Here is a 12,966-nt window from a genome sequence, read left to right as displayed (position 1 = left end):
TATTTCTATGCCGATCATATTTGCGAGAAAGTTTTCTTCGCATTTGTACAAAATAAAAAGAAAGAAAAAAAAAGAAGAAAAAATAGGGAAAAAAGAATATATATACAGAGAAAGAAAATTACGACCGAAAGGATTAATCGATATATAAACGATTTTAAACGATCTTTCACGAACAGACATTAAATGATCTTTCACGAGCAGAGAAAATGGGGACGTTATTTCCGTCACATCATTTTATTTTTTGTTTTCTTTTTTTTTTTTTTGGTTTCGTTTCTCTCTTCTTTTTTTTTTTTTTTTTGGTTATTTTTCACCTACTAATGTGTCCAAATTCAATTTTTGTTTTATACATATCGAATATTGTGCGGTATTGGTACAACGATTTTTTTTTTATTTATTTTTTTTTTTTAAATTTATTTATTTTATTCATATTTTTGGTTTTTTTTTTTTATTTTTTTTTTTTATATATTTTATATTCTTCTTTCGGAGTAGTTAAAAAGGTGGTGAAACGATTCGTGCCAAGAAAGATCGATAATAGAATATTTCGCGAGTCAAACAAACGTACGTACAAAGAATCTTATTAATAAAATAAATAGTAAATTTATAAAGTGTGTCCGATAAATTGGTGATACGAAATAACAGAGGAATAATTTTCAACTTTTGCAAATAAGAAAAAAATATATAAAATCTAGTACGAATAAATTTGATTCTACATTTTCATGTAAATAATAAAAATCATCATTCCCTGTTAGTTTTGTAATATCAATTTTAGGGACACCCTGTATACTTTTTCTACTTATACATTTACACGCGTACGGGGTTAAAACAAGACGTCCATTTCTCTGTTCGATGATCGTTCAGGTATATATGTATACATGTAAGAAAATAAAAGTGAAACAAAAAAACCGTATAGAATTACCTATCAGGTATACATACATACATATATATATATATATTAAATATAAAGCATATAAGTTAAATTAGATTTTCAGCGAAATATGTAGAGAAAAATGAATGGAAAGAAAACAAGAGGGAAAAAAGAAAGAGAAAAAAACGAGATAAGAAAGTTAAGGGTTTTAAAAGTTATAGGTTAGGATTTGACGAAGTTGTAATACGTTGAAAGAGTATACACAAGTGTATGTGTGTGTGTGTGTGTGTTCGAGAGAGAGAGAGAGAGAAAGAGAAAGAACGAATTTTTTGTGAAAATTTATCAATTCGGCGACACAATTAACATACTCCATGCCTTACGAATAATAGAAATAATGCGAGTACACGTAAGAGTGACGTAGATAGATCGTTAATTAAGTAGTGAAATTAATATTAAGATCGAAGGAAAAAGAAAATGAGTGAGAATGAGTAATAGAGAGAAAGAGAGAGAATGAGAATGAAAAGACAAATTGTTCAGAATTTTATTCACGAAATAGGATTTTCGAATTCTAACCTCTACTACAGTAGACGCAAATAATGGGCCAATCGTCGTACGAGGAAAGAAAAAATGGACGCCAAAGGGATTCATATAATAATTTTAATCTTTTTCAAGCATATTTGAATTTTCAAATGAACAGCATAATATTTCCTATCTCATTTTGTTTGATGAAGTTTTAAAGAAAATTATTATTTTATATAACATATATATGTATATATGAAATAAGAACATTGTCTCGTTTAGTTGTAAAAATTTGCTTTTGGATTTAAAGTTTTTACGGAAAAAAACAGGAAAGAGAAAAAACAGAAAAGAAAAGATGTCGAAAATTTATGGACCTGATCGTAAAATGGAATGTTCACGATTTTGACCAACCAAAGTGGTCAAACTCGTTTCAAACCTTTTCTTTTTTTTTCTTTTCTTTATTTTATCGCAATGTTCGTTTCCAGACCATTTTCATTTTACGACTAAAGAGAGAGAGAGTGATTTCTTTTTTTTTCTTATTTTCCTCTCACGAAAGAGGATTTTCTTTCCTCGCGTGTACATATACGATCGTGTTTGCCCATATTCTTACCACGGTTTTTATTCGTAGCTAATAGTTAATTAGTATACTACTTTACTGTAGGGAAAAAGAAAAAAAGTAAAAGAAAAAAAAATTAATAAGAAACAAAAAAGGGATGGTGACGTGCTGTGTTAAAAGTCGAACGACGACTTTAAAATTATTATTTTTCTTTTTTTCAAAGTAGACAGATAAAAAAAGTAAATATACGAATGAAACCAAGTTATTAGCTACACCCACACACATACACGCAACATACATAAATATAAAAAACGTACACGTATTAAAAAAATTACCACAAAATAGAGATAAGTAAAAGGTTACGTAGCTCGTTATATTATAAATATTTTATTTGTCCAGAGCTTTAGAGGAAAGAAAAAAAGGAAGATGGAAAAAGATCGAATGAAACAAAATTCGAGATTTTTACAATTACACAAAATATAATGAAGTAAATATGTAGCGTGGAATTTTTGAATTACTGCCGAGCGTGCCCTCTCGTCGTTGTCGCTCGAAATATTAAAAAAAAAAATGGCATCCGGGCCACGTGACACGCGCTACATTAGCAATTGATACGCATTGAGGTTAACTTCGAATCGAACGGATGAAATTCGCGTTATTTAAACATTGTTTTCTCTCCTCGACGAAAAGAAATAAGGTTTTTTTTTTTAATATGATTTATCTTTTACTTCAATTTTTTTGGTTTCTTTCATAGTATTCATTACAACACTCGGAAAATACGTATTGAAACGTAGCCATATTGGAATTGTTGTTATTATTATATACGTACATACATATATATATATATTTTTTTGTTCCCGTTATTTTTAACCTTTTTATTTCTTCTATATTACTCTTACAATTCTTTTCGTTTCTACCTTGATTTTTAATTATTTTGTTTTTAATATAAAAATATCGCAAGCAGACATTGCAAGTTCCTACGAATTTCATACGCGTCACGTTTATTACCACGAATTCGATTTGATCGCAGTAATAGTACACTCACGGCCAAAGAAAAAGAAAGATACACAGTACATATTTACTACATATATATATATATATATACATATTAACAAAAAATAAAAAAAATAAAACCATAAAAACATAAAAGTCAGCAATTTTGACGATAGTTACCGAATGTATATTAGTGCACAGTGAGCGCTTTTATTCTCGTAGAATACAAAATAAACGTTGAGAAAAAAAATATAATAATATATAAATAGTAGTTTATATATATATATATATATAATATATATAAATATTATACGAAAGAAAGGGCCTATTGTATGTGCATATGTAAGTGTATGTATGTATATACATATGCATAACTTAATCGAGTCAAAGATAAACCACACAATTACAACGACATATGGGACATGTACATCATCACACATACGCGTGACACATACACAGAGAAGAGGAGATAGATAAGAAACGAAGAAAAAACAAACAGGGAGGGGATAAAGATGGCGAACGTGTCGATACTTACTTCGAATAAACAACGTAGCATAATATGTTTTACGCAAACACACATTGTAATTAATAATGAAATAATCTAGTTATTAAATATTAGTTAGTTAGGCATTATGGAAATGGGTGTTCATATACGCGTGTAGCTGATTCATAAAATTATCAGATGTTTATTAATTAACACGTACAACACACATCCGTACGATCTTTAAGGACCTCTCGTTATTATAGTCTATATAATATATTTAAATACAAATATATGTAAGCTCTTGGAAGCTCAACGTCACGTGAAATAGTTCAAGTTGGAAACTCATCGATCAGTTTCCTTTATATTTTATTTTTTTCCTTTTTTTTTTTTATTAGTTAGATTTCAAGATGGTGTCGATAGTTCAATAGTCGTGTTTGTTGATAATCACGTAAGTGAAACGTAGTTCAAAGTCTATCTGTGTTTCTGCTGTTATTATTATTATTATTATTTTATTAAATATAATTATTATTACATGTATATGATCATAATAATGATGATGATGATTATTATTATTATCATCATTATTATTAATAATATTATTAAGTTAATTAATTTGTAGAAATTGGAAGTGGATACGAAGAAAAGTGTGAATAACTATTTTTGTTTTTAGGCATATTAGAAATGATTGAGTAGTAAGAGTGCAACAATTATAAGAGTAATGTTAAGTTTAAAAAAAAAAATGGAGGAATAGTCACGAAAATACACCAAAACAACTTCGTGATACATTTGAATTGTTATTTAATTTGAAATACATATTTGCGAAATTGCGAATCACGTGACGTTAAGTATTCTACGAAATGAAAACAAAAACAAAACAAAAAAACAAACAAGTGATTTTTGCAATACCTTTTTTGGTGTAATTTAAGAGAAGCATTCGCGTGCGCGCGCGCGCGCGCGCTCGCCTGCGCCATTTATGCGAGTACTGCGCCATTTCAATGCGTGCGCATGCTCGTAAACCTAACCTCCCCCTCCCCGCGCGCGATTCCATAATATATAATCCCGCGGTTGTGATAAAAAAAAAAAAAAATAACCTCTGTTGTTACACCATGTAAATTTAATTAATGATATAATTAATGAATTATTATTTGTAGGAAGAACTCTGGTCTTTGTAAGAAGAGATCCCCATTTTTCTTTTTTTTTTTTAGATTTACGCGGCTTTAATATAATATTATCCTTGATTTTTTTGTTGTGTCATTATTTAGAATTTTCTCTCTGTGTTATTTTTAATAAATTCCATGCATTATTTTGTTTATATATATATATATATATATATATATATATGTATATATGTATATACATATATATGTATTTATCTATGTATGTACGTATTTATGTATATAACTTATTTTATGCGTCATTTCCGTTATATCATTCGATATAGTATATTTATATATCCTGTTATTATTTTTAATTTTATTATCTTTCTTTATTTCCTTTCTTTTTTATTTTATCATTGTTATTATTATTATTATTATTATTATTATTATTATTATTATTATTATTATTTTAAGATTACAAAGAGAGAAAGAGAGTAAGAGAGAAGATAAGAAAATGATCTTTAATTTTCACGTTGTTACAATAAAATTGTATTATTATTACTATTATTATTATTATTTTAGATTAATACAATGAAAAAAAACTTCTCTTTCTCTTTTCTTTTTATTTTAGTCTTTGTTTTTTTTTTTCAATTACGGGTAAGCCTCGAGATAATTTGAGCAGGAGTTTGAAATAAACAATTTTGCTTTTGTGTTTATCCAATTCTGTAAAATATTTAGCATGCACAAATAACAATATGCTTTCCTAGTTCTCCACCACCCTTAAAAAAAAATCAACCCAACAACCCTGTCTTCTTGTTTCCTTATTATTTATTTAAATTTTTATCTTTGTTGGAAGATGTTTTGAAAGAAGATAAAAAGAAAAGCAGATAAAATTATTGAATTAAATATAAGACCTCAAAAAAAAAAAAAAAATAAAAAAAAATAAAAATAGAAAAAAGGGGATAAAGAAGAAATATTAAGATAGAAAAAACAATTTGATTACTGAGAGAATAATTTTTTTTTTCTTTTTTTTTTTTCTTCCCCATATTCTTACGACGAACATTTGAAAAAAATTAAAATAATACAATACCACGAGCCAAAAAAAATATAGAAGGTTAAAGAGAGATGTGTGTTTTAAATAATCTCACTGCAAAAAAAAAACAAAAAAAAAATATTTAAAAATTATTCCAGAACAATTTTATCTTAGTTAGAAAGATAAAAGATCACCTTAGGGATGTTCTTTTCATTTCCCTTTTATATTTCTATACTTTTTCATAATCATTATTTTATTAGATAATATAGTTCACTCTTGTAAGAAGAAGCAGAAGAAGAAGACGATGAAGAAGAAGATGAAGAAGAAACAAAAAAAAAAACAAAAAAAGAAAGAAAGAAATAAGCTACATTATTTTTCCCAAGTGAATATTCCGCTTTCGTGTTGCAAGTGTATAAAGATTTTCTTTTTTTTCCTCTCTCCCCCCTTTCGACCCTCCTCCTATTCCTCCCTTGCCCTTCTTTCTTTTAATCAATTTACGTTAGATACGAGATCAGTTTTAATTAAATTGTAAAAAAAGATAAATATCGAAGAAAATCATGTTAGTTTACATAATTTATGTTAAAGATGAACCTTTAGTTAAAGATAGTTTTTTTTTTCAAACCACCCTCTCCTCCCACTCATAAAATTATTTTGAAGATATTAAAAATAAAGTGTAATTGAATCGATTTTTGATTAAAATTAAAAATTAGATTACGATTGAATTTGTTCTTTTTCTTTTGGTAAAAAAGATTTGCATCTATTTATTAAATTTTCAAATTTTTTATTATGCATCTGTTTATTAAATTTTTAAATATTTATTATGCATCTATTTATTAAATTTTTAAATAATTATAACGCATCTATTTATTTAATTTTCAAATATTTATTATGCATCTATTTATTTAATATATTTTGTAACATAATTTTTATTTTCTTTTTAACACGCTTTTCGAAAATGTTTAAAAACTGGTAATGTAAAAAAATAAGCGTGTAAAAGTACAAATATTTCTTATTGTAAAATCAGGGAAAGGTGGAAGAAAAGGAGAAGAATACTTTCCACGTTATTAAAAAATAAAATCGTGATTTACAAGAAAAAACAAAAAAAAAAATTAATGAAAAAAAGGGATTAATTTAAATTCAACGAGAAAATAGTTCTGAGATATACATCGAATCGTACGGAAAAGTTCGTAGAAAAAATTTTGATATTTATAAATCGGTATGAACTTATATCACGAAAAATCAATATTACACACATACACGCACATATACACGCTTATAACGAAATGTAATTACAATCAAATAAGTAACGAATTAATTGAACAAAAAAATAATGTATAGAAAAAAATTAATTCAAATAGTAATGTTTTTTTATAAATGTATTCGACGTTAAATTCGATAATAATTTTTATTAAAATACTACAAATTAGTTAAAAAAAAAAAAAAATAAAAAAGAAAACAAATATATGTATATTTTTTAAATCACTAACACAATCACTTGATAACACGAACTGATTGTGAGTTTAACAACTCAACTCAACTTCCGATGAAAAAATATTTCGTCGAATGCGTTTTTTCAACGAAGCAAGCAAACGTATTAATAGGTAAATAATTTTTTTTTAAATTGCGTTGGTGGAAATTGATCGTTCAAAAAAAAAAAAAAAGAAAAAAGAGGGAATGGTATTTTTGTTCTTAAAACGGAGGAATTTATTTGTTTTAAACCATGTAAAAAAAAAAAAAATGAAAAGAATTAGACGTGTGGGTGTAGTCATATAATAATCGAAAATTCCATTGAAAAGATCCCTTTTTTTTTTATTTTTATATTAAAGATAAAAAAGAAAAAAAAACAATTCATATCACTATTATCCATAGAACGATTCTATTTTGAATAATATTCATCGTATTATGACGTATAGTCATTCGTAAAATAATTTACATATTATTATGATATCGTACGTAAAATAATAATAGTTTGGAATATAAAATGATCCATATATCGATTTTACGTTCGACATATTTTTAAATCAACGATGTATGATTTTATACGTCATCGTATGTTATAATGCAGAACGAATGAGAAAGAAATTTTATTATTATGTTTACACAAATTTTTATTCACAGTTTGATGCAAAATTGATCCTCTAATGTAATTTTGTTTTTTTCCTTTTTTTTTTTTTTGGTTTTTTTCTCATATCAAAGCAACGCGAATTTTTGAATATACGTGTTCGTTTTCTTCTTCGATAAAATATTACATTGAGAAAATTTCATTGAGAAAAATTATTTCAATAGAAAATGAAAGAAAGAGAGAGAGAGAGAGAGAGAGAGAGAAATAAAAGAAAGGTTTGAAATATATTGAATCGTTTCCTTCTTTCATAAAACTCTTACACACACACACACACAAACACATACAGATTCTTTTCGATATCTCGAAAATATATACGTAGGTATAGAAATTCAATAAAAAAAAATTATTTTTTACGAATTCGAATTTTTAAAAAGAAAACACATGGTCAAAGCATAGACTAAAATACGAAAGAAAAGGTTATATTTTTAAAGAATATATTTCTATAAGAAATATACCATTCAGTTAATTCAATCTTTTTGTATTTTTTTTTTTTTTATTAATATTGCAAAATGGGAACGACAGAAAGAGGAAAGAAAAATATTTATGAATAATATAAAATAAATTTTCGAAATAACACGAAAAATGTCAAACAATTCGCGTATTTATTTTTTATCATTCGTCAAACGTAAGTCAGCGTAAGTTTCTTTTTTCTTTAAAACAAAAAAAATAAAACAAAAAAAAAAAAAAAATAATAAAATTAACCAATACTATGAGTTTAATTTCAATGATTCTCGTATTCTATGTCGAATGTATTAAATTTGATTTTAACTTTAACGACTATAAAACAAAAGAGTTAAAAACACAATGAAATATAATAGGGTCGTGTGGTTTTGGAGTATAACGTATGGGTTTATTACCATAACGAATTGTTATACAGTTTAATTAGAACTACGAGCTAACAACGAGCTTTTGTTAAACATGTTAATGATTCTCATTACTTTTTTTTTCTTTCTTTTTTATATCATATAATTTAACGCGTAAAATATTTGACGAACTTGGTAATAGTATATCCTTACGTCTTTTTTTCATTGTTATTCTATCTAGATTTATTTTTTTTATTTCGTATTAATTTTCTTTTGTATATTTTTATTCAATTTTATCTCAGGGCATACATTTTAAGTGACTTAAGTTACCAAACGATATTGAATTTCATTCGATATGTGTGAAATAAAAGTTAGCAGGATAACGTATAAAAATACCTAAACTTTGTATATGTCCTTTTAAAGTTTCTATAGTTTTAAAAGTATATAGTATAACACATACACACCTATATATATATATATTATTTGTACGTACAGGGTGTACGAAAGAATATCTGAGAAGTATTTGAAAACTTTAATATACCAAATTATGTGTAAAAAATAAATTTCAAATAGAAAAATAATTTCAGAAAGTTCGTACAAAATTTAAAATTAATTGCATCAAATAGAATAATTTTGGTTATATTTTTCGAATGAAATATTTTCCTTGATTTCTTTCTATGATACCCTGTATATATGAGGATAAATATATATGTGTATATGTGTGTCTTCTTCTACGTACGTTTAAATCGATCATATGGTTGAATAATTTCGAAGGGTCAACGAAAATGTGGAGAAACAAACGTTGTCTTTTCTTTGTACTCAATAATTCATTGTCTCTTTTTTTTTTTTTTGTTTTCTCTCTTAACCCATCTTTCTCTGTCAAACACTCACACACAGACACGTGTGTATACACATATGCTGCAACTTTTTATATTCTATTCATTATTTTTATCTTTTGTTTTTTCTTCCAATTTTTGTCCTGAAAATGCAATTGGGATTTGAAAAGATTTAAAAGTATAAAAAAAAATCGATGAAAACTGGAACGGTCAATGTGCGAAGAAATCTATTGGATTATTTTATATTATCTTTCGGTTCTTGTTTTTTTTTTTTTTTTTTTTATTATATTAGGTGGCTCGAAAAGTCGTTTCGTTTTTTGCTGACGCAATAATGGCATTAGTTGATGCAAACCGACAAATAGAGTAACACATGAGATCGATGAGAGGTTACATTTATCAAATTCAACTATTTATGATCACTTGAAAGGTTTAGGTTTAACCTCGAAGCAAAAATTGTCTTTATTTTTACAAAAGAAAAACGAAACTACTTTCTGAACCATCTAATATTAACGAAAGAGATAGAAAGAGTGGGGAGAGAGGTGAGAGATTGAGATTAAAATAAAATTTTACAAATAATATGGATAAATATTTCGTTTTAGTAAATGAACATAGAAATAAAAAAACATTTCTTTTTTTTGCTGAAAAATTATTACAAACAAAAAATTATTCTATATAAAATTTAAATATATATATATAAAAAGAAATAAATAATAACTTTAATTATATATTAACGTTTAATTCCTTAAAATTATTTTAACGTTAACTACGTTTAAAAATAAATAAAAAGTATCATAAAAATCGATGATATGTGATGAGTAAATGAAAAAAAAAAAAAATTATATAAAGAGAAAAGAAAGAACTGTCGATAAATGTCTATAAATTAAATAAAACTATCGAAGAAAGGTTAAAAAAAGACAAAAAGAAAAAAGAATAAAAAAGTTAGAAAAGGAAATAAAAAAAGAAAAAGAACGTGAGGATAAATTTTTGATATCATTTGTTGTGTGCTCAAGCATCGTAATTCATTTTGAAAACGATTCTTGCTGGTAAAATAGCCTTTATTGATTATTTGTTATTTTTTCCTTCTACTTCTACTACTTCTTCTTCTTCTTCTTTTTTATTCTTTGCTAATCGACGTTTAAACAGCGAATTGACGTCAATAGTAATGAATCCTTCTTAAACGTAATTCAAACCAATCGATTATTACTCACAATCGTGTTCTATTGCTGATATAATAATTCTAATAAAAGAAAATATTAAAGAAAAAAAAAAAGAAAAAAAAAGTAGAACAACATGTCTATTTGTGCTAAATGAATTTTATTATTTTATTTTTGAATAATATATCAAATTTCATTGTTAATTTATTTTATTAGGTAGGTTCCTTTATTTTATTTTATTTTTTATTTTATTTTATATTTTAGTTAGAAGTAAAAATATGATTAAAAAAAAAATAATTTCTATAAAATTGAGATACACGTGAAATCTTTAGAAATAGTATGAAAATAGAATACGAAATATTTGCTAAGCTTTTGAGAGTGTCGCAAAATTAAAATAAAATAAAATACAAAAAAAAAAAAAAGGAAGGAAAGGAAAAAGCTTTAACGTGTTTGAAACTTGACAAAATTAACTTATTTGAAATTAGGTCGAGGTACTTTCTTTAGTTTCCAAAAGAAAGATCTTATTAGGGTTGAATTATGTCATTCTTATAATAATAAGCTTCACGTGATTAGTTAAAGTAAGTTTGTTTCTTTTTTTTATTTTTATTATTCTTTGATGTCTTTCTCTTTAATATATTCCTTCCTGTATTCATTTAATGCAATCATGCATAATTATTACATTAATGTCGTCATTAAATTGTCACATAAATTGATAAATGTTATTTCTTCAAAATTTATTATATTTATTTGTATATTTGTTTTTTTTTTTATGGTATTATAAAACTTGATAAAAATATTTGAATATTTTAAATTGACTTTTTTTTTTTCAAAACAACTTTCATAATCAACGATTTTATTTATATATATATATATTTATGTGAATTTGATCGAGAGTATAAAAGTGTAATAAAACAGAACTATTTTGAGAAAAGTTGCTATTCGAAGCTGGTAATTAACGCGAATTGCGTTTTAACGATGTCCACGAAGTCTGTTGCTTGGAAAGCTAATACTTTTAGAAGGATTACGAGCAACAAGTGTTAGCTAATATACAACGTATACGGTGCAGGACTGATAATTGATAGGACAGTCAGAAATTGGTTTGTAAAATTCCGTTCTGAAGATACAACCTTAAAAGACGAACCGAGTGCAAGAACGTCTTTCTGACTTTGACGAACCTTTTAAATGTAATATTGGAACAAAATCCAATAGATACACGTCCAACAGATGCAAAGAGTGCAAAAAAAAGCTGCATAAAAAGTGTCCTGCACTTATCAGTTGCAGAAACGTTATTCTTTGTCTCATAAAAAACGGAAGTTATTTATGACTCGACCTAATATATTTCAAAATATAATAATACAATTTCATGATAAATCATTTGATAATTCATTTAATTAACATTATCGTGTGACCAATAATTTTGAATAAAATTTTGGGGAAGAGTATGGACGAGTATAAAAAAATAAAAAAATAAAAAATTAAAAAAACTGAAAAAGAAAGAAAAAAAGATAGGAAAAAATAGAAATCAAATAAATAATTTTTGCGATCAAACGTCGTTCGTAATTTTTTAACGCGTCACGTCACGTCACATCCCAGTGTCAATGCACGAAACGTCAGCAATAAAGAGAGTACCCGTAATTAGGTTAATAGACGTCTAATTAGATAAATGCGTTTGTGGCCATCCACCCTGCCCCTGCCCCCTACCCCTGTCACCACCCCCACTGCAATTAAAAGTCAACTTTTCGCCGACAGTCTTTTCGTAATTAAGCTAAGAAAAAAAAGAAGAAATACGTAGAAAGAAGAAAAAAAAAGAAGAAATACGTAGAAAGAAGAAAAAAAAAATACACACACACAAAATAACGTCGTAGAAAATTTCAAGTATTTTAAAAAATTATTATAAATAATATTTACGAATAGTAGTAATAATAATAATAATAATAATAATAAAAATATTATTATTAATTTCATTTTGTCGTTCATCGAGAGATTTACATTTTTAATCGGTGATATATATTTAAATAATTAATAAAATTTATTGTTGCTACGAAGTAATACAATTTTTAAGAAAACGAATAAGAAAAATAATTGCAAAGAGAGAAAGAAAGAGAGAGAGAGAGAGGAAGAGAAATGTTAATACGAAAATAAGAATAATAGTAATGATAAAATAATTTGACAAAAAAAAAAAAAATCGAACAAAATCATCGATCTCGTTAACAAATTTTTGATCGTCCCTTCTTCGTATTAATAAATAATAAATAATACATGCAATAATTAGAAAATATTTCACTTATCTATATTAAAAAGAAACAAAATGAAGACAAAGGAAAAGGAAATGGGCCAAAAAATTCTTAAACGATTTTGAAATAAAATTGTTCAATATTTCATATTTAAATATGTTAAATGTTTTACATTTAAATATGTTAAATATTTTATATTTAAATGTGCCCATAATTATGAAAGTGGTCTAAGTCAAAATTAATAAAAAATGAGTTTATCAGTTATTACGCACT

General features: G+C 25.6%; 1 protein-coding gene across 1 annotated transcript in view; it reads left to right on the top strand.

The window, feature by feature from the left end:
* Nucleotides 1-12,966, top strand: part of LOC107066912 (uncharacterized) — a 92,488-nt gene that overhangs the window by 58,402 nt on the left and 21,120 nt on the right. The window lies entirely within an intron of this gene.

Source organism: Polistes dominula, unplaced genomic scaffold (genome assembly GCF_049000335.1).
Source record: "Polistes dominula isolate Pdom_NZ unplaced genomic scaffold, Pdom_raw_medaka contig_28, whole genome shotgun sequence".
Taxonomy (NCBI): Eukaryota; Metazoa; Arthropoda; class Insecta; order Hymenoptera; family Vespidae; genus Polistes; species Polistes dominula.
The sequence above is the reverse complement of the archived record's forward strand: the minus strand, read 5'-3'. Positions and strand labels throughout refer to the sequence as shown.